The sequence below is a fragment of the Ammospiza caudacuta genome, chromosome 9 (assembly GCF_027887145.1).
Source record: "Ammospiza caudacuta isolate bAmmCau1 chromosome 9, bAmmCau1.pri, whole genome shotgun sequence".
Classification (NCBI taxonomy): Eukaryota; Metazoa; Chordata; class Aves; order Passeriformes; family Passerellidae; genus Ammospiza; species Ammospiza caudacuta.
The window spans coordinates 28,775,318-28,783,606 of record NC_080601.1 but is presented as its reverse complement, the minus strand read 5'-3'; the positions used below and the strand labels follow the sequence as shown (position 1 = coordinate 28,783,606).

The 8,289-nt window shown below is 42.7% G+C and overlaps 1 long non-coding RNA gene across 1 annotated transcript; it reads left to right on the top strand.

The window, feature by feature from the left end:
• Positions 1-278: 278 nt before the first annotated feature.
• Positions 279-8,000, top strand: LOC131561569 (uncharacterized). The gene is made up of 3 exons (XR_009275086.1): positions 279-786; positions 3,868-3,981; positions 7,828-8,000. It is a non-coding gene; the product is annotated as an uncharacterized LOC131561569 (long non-coding RNA).
• The last annotated feature ends 289 nt before the right edge of the window (positions 8,001-8,289 follow it).

The following is an 8,289-nucleotide window of genomic DNA, read 5'->3' as shown; positions in this document are numbered from 1 at the left end:
TCAACATGAGCGGATAAAAGGTTGGGCTGAACAAGAAGGGTAGATGCTTGCAGCCTTCTGAAGTGGTCTGGTGTTGCTCTGTGTGGGCTGAAGCCTTCTGAACTTGCAGGATGACACTCTGTGTATTGTGGCCGTATCAGCTACAACACACATCCTGTGTTATTGTTTGAAGTTGTCTGGAGTCTGAAAGCTTAGTTGGACTACTTTAAAGAAAACCAAAAGTTCACCCCAAGAGAAACAAAAATGAACTGTAACTCTTTCTGCTGGTGGGTAGTTCTGCCTAATACCAAGCTCGTTACCCTGTCCTTTAATTTTCCTTCAATAGCCAGTCCAATATGGACTCCCTCTGGATGCTGGGGAGACACAGATGTCACCTCAACAATTGACAGGGATTGAAAAAGTCAAGGACGCCATCCATGATTGCAGCACCTCCTGCTTGGCACACTGAAGAAAGATTCAACTTTGGAGGGCTCTCACACCAACTTGTTTCCCTGGTTTTCCCTTCCCTCTGCTTGCATGTACCCTATAGTGGTGACAGCACCAGTAAAAGACTGTTCAGAAAAAGAACATTTCCCTCCTTGCTCTCCATTTTGTTTGAAAGACTGCACAGGGACGTTTACTAACTCTATTTTAGAAGGATATGTCAAGTCTCCTACCAGGACCCTGCACAGACTTTTTCAGTATCAATTCACTCTCCATTGCCAAGCTTTTAAACAAAAATAAACCAAGATAATGTCAATAAATCATCTTCCCTCCTTTCCAGAACAGCACCAGTGGAAGACTGTGGTAAGTTATCATATTTTTAACTATGAACCTGTCTGGCTCTTTGTCATTTATCTTGTGTCTCCCACTCTGGCCTGGCTCAAGGCTGAACATTAGCAAATGATGAATGCAGGGCTGTCTCTCCTGGTTTGTACTGGCATTATTAACCCATATTCTCCTGAATATTTCATACCACATACATTAATCATGAGTTGCTGGAGTCATGGCAATTGACTCTCAGGTTAGTTACTCTGTCTGTGAGGGCAGGACAGAAATGTTTGCTACTGGGTAATCCCTGTTTGGCATTCTCAAAGATTTTCTTTTACCCAATGATGCTCATCATTGCAAAGCAAATTACCTGGTGTGAACTGGCCATACCACATGTATTTATACCAGTATCTGTCCTAATGATGTTTTTTTCAGGTGGCTATAGCCTCATGTTTTGATTTATTGTGTATTTAAGAATGCCAAGGATCAATTGTGTAATGTAACAACTCTGTGGCTGTAACATATAGTAATTTTCTGTTGCTTCAATAATGATCCATTGACTATTGTCATTGTTTTCCTTTCTTCCTTATATATCTATTATTTTATCTTTTTTCAGTTTGTGTTCTTTCTTTTCACATTGATTCATTGTCTCAGAAAACAGTTGCTATACAGAGACAGGAGCAATAGAATAAGACAGATCTTGTATTCCCCTCTGGACATGGCTAAGTTTGTAACCTCTGGAGCCCAGAGTTGAGTAATTTGGTGGGGAGAATTGGACTGGGAAGGTGTGCTGGTTTCTTGTTGTGTGTGCAGGAGGCAAAGTCCTCAAATTCAATCTAGAAGTAAAGAACCATCTTTGTGTCATACCCTGTTTTACTGTCTGTATAGGTGTACATGACACAGAGAAATGGCTTTATGCCTGACTTTTCTCCAGGGAACCCCTCCCTGAAAACAGCTCATAGTGAGTGTCAATGCTAAATATATATATATATATCTGCCTGGGTTTTCCTGGGAAACTGAGGTGTTTCCCTGCTGATCTGACTATGAAGCAGTCTTCACTTTCAGATTGCCATACATGTGAGGTGGTAAATAAACAAATCCCCAAGCAAACAGCTGGCACAGATTTCAAGATGTTTAGTTTGAGAAATACAATCTGATTTTGTTTTTGTTTTTTTTTTTTTTAATTTAATGGTGAACACTTTTGACTCACTTTAGCCAAAGAAATTCTCCACAGCTTGTCCTATTTCCTCCCCAGGCTTCTGTTCCAAGGTCCATATCAACCCTCTCTTCAATCTGCCAAGCTGCTCAATTCTGTGCTCCTGAAAGACAGTTTTTAGATGCTCTAGTAGTAACTAAGGGAAGAACCATGAACCTGATATAAATAGATGAGGTCAAATTGGGAAATATGATTTCTGAGAAATTAAAAGATGCTCCAGCAACCCCAGCCATAGATTCCTTCCTCTTGCAGCAGAGGTAGCTGCACTTCTGTTATCAAATAAATGGATTATGTTGCCTGTGGCTGTTCGAAAATGTACAAAATTATAACAAAGAGATAATCTCCAGGAGAGCTCAGGGTGATGGCTGGAGGATCTGGGTTTTTCTGCACAACATCTGCAGATCCCCCTGCAGTGATGATTACCAAGCTATGTGTCATGTAATGAGGGGCTAAATATGGCTGAGATACAGGCACTGTGGGGAGATGGTTAATGAGGTGCTGATTGGGTAAGGAAAAAACAACCAGAGGAAATGAGTAGGGGGTTAGTGCATCTGATACAGAAGAGCTCTGGAATGGACTGTTAGGCAGGATATTTTTGGTTCCAGCTCATATTCCTTCATTCTCACCTGTGTAGCAGATGAATTTTTCCCCGGCTCAGCTGGCCCCCATTGTTCAGATGACCACTCTGCTGGAGCCCAGACAGGGAGCTCATGTGCCATTTCCTCTGGTGGCAGCTCAGCTCTGCCAGCCCTGCCCACACCGAGGGAGGCAAGGAGGGAGCAGGTGCTGGGGTGAAGGTCTGGCAGGAGCTCCCGAGAGCTCCTTGCTGATTCTGGGCTTGGAGTTCACTGCTGTCACTGGCACTCTTACAGCTCTCCAGAGGTCTTGGTGTGCTCCTGACTCTGGGCTTCTGTGCAGTCTGACATGATGTGAGGGTGGGGCAGGAGTGATGCAGGGCCAAGGCTGTCAGAGCAGGAGCACTTGGAGCTGCAATCATGTGCATAAAAGGCTTCACAGGTGAGCTAAAATGCTTTATTCCATCTTCCCATTTATCCAACAGTCAACTGAGCATGGATTCTTGTCCATCACCATTTTGGGGACTGCTGCAGACAAGTCTCAGGCTCCCAGGGGAGGCACTGTAGGTGGTTTGAGCTGACCTGCAGCTCTGTTTGCTGCCACCTTTTCTCTGCTGCCCAAGGCTCATGCTGGTTATTACCTATGCCCACTGTAGGAAAAGCCTCAGACACTGTTTCTTCTGAGCAAACATGGTCTCCCAAACTCTAAATTTCCCAGTGATTCAGTCATTGAGGGTCCCCCTGACCATCCCATTGCTTGGTGACAAGCATCTTCCCTTTTCCAGCTCTTGATGTGAAACATTTTTCTTGCTTCTCTGTCTTCAGTACACCAGGGAATTGCACACATTTGGAAATACCCACTCATTTCCTCCTTTCTTCTCTGCCATGTTGTCATTTGATACTGATTTTTCTGAAAACATTTTTCTTGAACATCATACATTTTTATATTAAGACTTTAGAAACTGTATACTAGCAGCCTCAGTTTCTCACTATCATTTAATTAACTTTGAAATGTAAAATTTTTAAAAATATAACTGAGGTAAAACCCCTAAAAATTTAGATTTCATTCACAGTGCTGATTGAGACTTTTTATGTGCAATAAAACAGTTCCTGTGGTTTAGCTCTTTGAAGCAGAGTGTGTTATACCCTTGGTTGTTGCAGGGTAGGCAGTAAGATTATGGTAATCAATGATCATTCTTTGATTGAAGGAGCATGCCAGTTCACATGCAAAATGCTAGTGTTCCATATATTCCTGGTGCCTATAATTTTTACCTGCCTTTCAGGCTGAATTGCACTGCATTGCTCAAAGCACATTTTGATCCTCAGGGTACTGCAGGATTTTCAAGGTCTACATCCATGTGCAGTGAAAGATGTGATAAATGCTGAAGTGGTTTCCTAAGTGAAATGAAGAAAACGAAAATGATCCCGGTGCTGATGAAGGTGAGCAGCAAGCCTGAGATTTAAAGAGGGAAAATGACAGTATTATCAGTCAGGTATCATGGCAACCAAGGAGCCTAGACTTTGGTGTCAACTTTCTATTCATATTGTCTCTTTACTTGGCATGGCAAGGTACATTTTCTTTCAGAAAGTTTAATCACCTCCACTGGAGGTCATTCAAATGTTTAAGGACCTGGCCTTACTCTGGAATTTGAGGAGTTTCAAGGGCTCATGGATACCTGCATCCACACATTTGTGTAGGGAAAAATGGTCAGACGACCCTCCAGACAAATCTGTGAAATCCAGGCAGAAAAACCACGGTTGTATAAGACACCCTGTTTATTATTGCAACATCTTAGTTTATAGGAATTTTTCACTCAGTGTAGTTCAGTGGCTGGCATTAAAACTCTGTAAATCCAGGCCTTTTCTAGAGACAGTACAGTCCACTTTTTGCACTGAACCAAGCACTATAGCAAGGCCAGAGGTCTACCATGAAAACTTATCTTTGAGTGATGCACTTGTTGCAGACACATACACATATATATATTTATACATATGCTTATGTCTACGTTGCAGTCTGGAATGAGAAAAAAGCAGAAGGCTTTAGAAGATCGGATTTAGTCAGGAAAATCTTGTCTTTGAGGCACAGAAATGAGATTGTGATGTAAAATAAATCAATGGCAGAATTAGAATGCAGAAAGTCTGAGATCTGGAATGCTTAATCCTTGACCTGTTGCTCAAATGATGCCAAGAGCAATCAGGTTACTCAGGAATCCTTTTACGGGGGGTAATGTATTACTAAGTTATGAACACATAATGTATTCCTAAGTTATGAACTGCAGGGAATTTATTCAGACCTGATTTTCTTTGCTGTCTGAGGTAGGACCTGAGACCAACACCTGCAAGATATAAATGTAAGAAAATGGTTGATACAGGTGAGGGTAGGACCCCTTCCTAGCACTGTTTCCTTCAAATCATGAAGGCATGCAGGTTTTTTTATCAAATAAATATCAGTAACAGACCACACTATGACAAAAATGTTCCTTGGCAATCTAGTGCTGTATAAACCAGGGATGTGATACTGTGCTCCTGCTTTTATGCAAAGCTTTTAAGCTTAACTGTATGGGCTAAACACAACCTTCACTCTTTCATTTCTGAATTGAAATTTAATCAGATGGGAAGGCCTCAGCATTTTATTCAGTTACTTGCTTGCTTTTAAAACCACATAGAGGTTGGGTTAAGTACTATTTAAAAACAAAACAAAACAAACCCCAAACAAAACTAAACACATTTGATGTATTGTTATTCAGAAAGTCACATCAATGTTTAAAACCATATTGATAGTGGACACATTACTAGTCCGGTGGGAATCAACCAAATTTCTCACCCTGACACTAGAATTCACTGAATATGAGAGCCAGCAAGTATCATTCAACCAGTACCATGCTGGGCTCCTTGTTTTTCCAGCAAGGTGGAGACCTGGGACAGGGCTTTAGAGCAAATTGCATGTCACCATGAGCGGTGTCTTATGGAAGCTCCCCAGAATCCAAGCTCTGATGAGCAAGTGGCTCAGTTAAGATTGCTGCAGCATGGTTATCTGTGTCTGGGACTTGGAAATGCCCATCACAGCATCATCTTCTCTTTCCAAAGCCCCTCAGGGTTATGGGACACAGGATTCAAGCTGCAGTTCAGGCAGAGTGGTTTTACTGCTGTTGAATTTCAGTGTCAGGGACCTGTGTGTAACCTGTGCTCAGCTTGGTTTGGAAGTCACCCAACATCACTGCATCTCTCCAGCACAGTGCTTCAGGTGCCTCTGGTTCTGGATATGCCTAGATGTCCTTTGTTGTGGAAAACTATGCTTAGTATTTAATCCTCCTAAATATGTCTCTGCACAGTATGATCCGAGACGTTAAAGATGGTTTGTGGTCCAAGGACAGGAAGGCAAAAGCTGGAGGAGCTTGTTTATGCTGTGTAAGTGACAGAAAGGGCTGTGCTGGGAGTGGAGCTGTTTGGGAAGGAGAGAAGCATTATTGGCATGAGTGGCTGCAGACATAATGGTGCCTCAGGGCTATTTTAATTAGTGCAGAGGGTCTCAGAACCTTGCATCTGTTGAAGTGCCACTTCTTCCTCCACAGCTGCACTTTGGAGAGAGGTGCGTTTAGGGAAGAGGAAATTGGAAGCTTTGGTTGGTTGGTTTTCTTCCCATGAGGGAAATGCAAGCCTACTATTTATCAGCATTTAGAAGTCTCCTTAGGGCTGCTACAGTGACACAAACAGGATTTATGGAGACGAGCATACTTTGGTCCCACAGAGATTGTGTAAGTCTGGTGTTATATCCTTCCAGAAAAAAGTTGTCCCTTAGTCTGCATTTGACTTTTTGTACTCATCTTTATCCCAGGTTCTTTTGTTATAAGTTTATTGCTAGAAGTTATATGAAGGTCGATAAACACCTTTAGACATTAAACATAATTACCTCACAGTCAAAAGTAAGAAAAAACACTCTGTCTCGTATAAATGTGTCGTAAATTGTGCTAAAATTTGGAATTAAATAGGGAGTATTGCACAACAGAGTGTCATGTAAATTTGCAGTTTCACATGCACATTTTCTCTCCAAAATCTGAAGGCAAAGTACCTCTCCTCCCTGCCATCTCCTCGCTTCAAAACCCTCCCCAGCCTGCAGTCTGTTCAATGCCACAACACTTGCTAGAAGGATTAGTCAGGTCCATGCCTCAGTGAAACAAATTAAGAGCAGAGGAGATTTCTTGCAGGTATGAGAAATGTTGGGCTGAAATAATGTAACAGCAGACATTGTGGAAGTAATTCTGCATCTCCCATTTTTTTGCCTGGCAGAAAGCTGGCAGCTGCCAGACATAGAAAATGATTTTCTAATGTGATTGCTCTGAACCATCCTGCAGTTAAGAGGGCTTCTTTATTTTATTTTATTATTTATTTTTCCAAACAGAGGCACTTTGCTACACTGGAAAATTGGAAGTATAGGAAAGTCTTTGCCCCAGGTTTGTCTGGAGTGGCTGCTTTCTGTTGTGACTGATATTGACTGCATTAGTGAGGGATCATGTTTATGCAGTTCAGGAAATTAGGCTGTATCTGTTGGTGAGGGAGATGGGGGATGGATACTCCTCAGTTAAATATTTGACTGTGCTGTAGCCTTCACAGACTGGTGAACAGGGAATGAAGGAAAGTGTCAGAAAGCCTCTGCATTTCTTGCAGAGAGATTAGCAGAAGATATTTTAGTAGAAATTTATGCCATCAGCTGCATTTTTCCTTTGAATTCTTCAGAACCTCATACCAGAATTTTTGTACTGTGCTGTTACTACTGCTGCTGGCACATGGTAATATCTACTCATGGATGACATCCTTAACATGCCAGGTGCTGTACCAACACCAGCCATCAGTAGATAGGGTTGTAATTAAATATATTCCCACAGATCAGAAAATATAACCTGCAGGGTTTTAAACCAGGCCCTTCCACCCTGAAATATGAGTCTGACTCAGCACAAGAACTAACAGGTCAGAAAGGAGCTGAAAGCACGTGATGCACTGAGTTGTGCAGCTGAAGGGATGGCAGCTAAGCTGCAGCTGCATCCATTCCCCACAGAGATTTGTCCAACTCCATCACACTGGGGGAAATGGAATCACATCAGCTTGAAGATAGGGAGGCTGGTGTGCCCGTTGCAGCCTCTAACCAGCTTCAGTTTCCATTTTTACTTCAGTCTTGCTGTCTGCATTAAGTAGAAGGCTGTGAATTATCTCCCTTGTGACTAGAAATTCACCTGCAGAATTGTTCTCACCCTTGTTCTCCGTCTCCTTTTCATTTTCCTTCTATTACAGCAGTCCTCCTTCCTTCATCCCACCCTGATGCATCCTATGATTGTTGCTGAAGGAAGAAAAATTGATGTGATATTGCATTGATGTCCTCTGAGAACTGCTACCAACACAGTGCGTGTTTCCCCTGCTTGGGACAGTCCTCTCCCTCTCCTCCTCCTGCCCTGGGGAGGTTGTAGCAAACAGAAAATGTTTTGGGCTGTAGTGGTTTGAAAACACTTGGCATGTCCAGCCAGCAGTTGCTGCAGGAGTGTGCTGTGGTGTGCCAGGTGACAGCCTGTGAAATCCTGCTGAAGTCCCGGAGGTTTCTGTCCTGAAGATCACCACAAATAGTGATAGCCCAGCTCCTGGGGCTGGGTAGCCCTGGAGCTCTCCCCTCATCTAACAGCAGGTTTGCTGTGCTGGGGTCCCAGCAGGAAAGGTGTGGGGATTTTGCTGCTGTCATTATAATCAGGGATTGATGGGCAC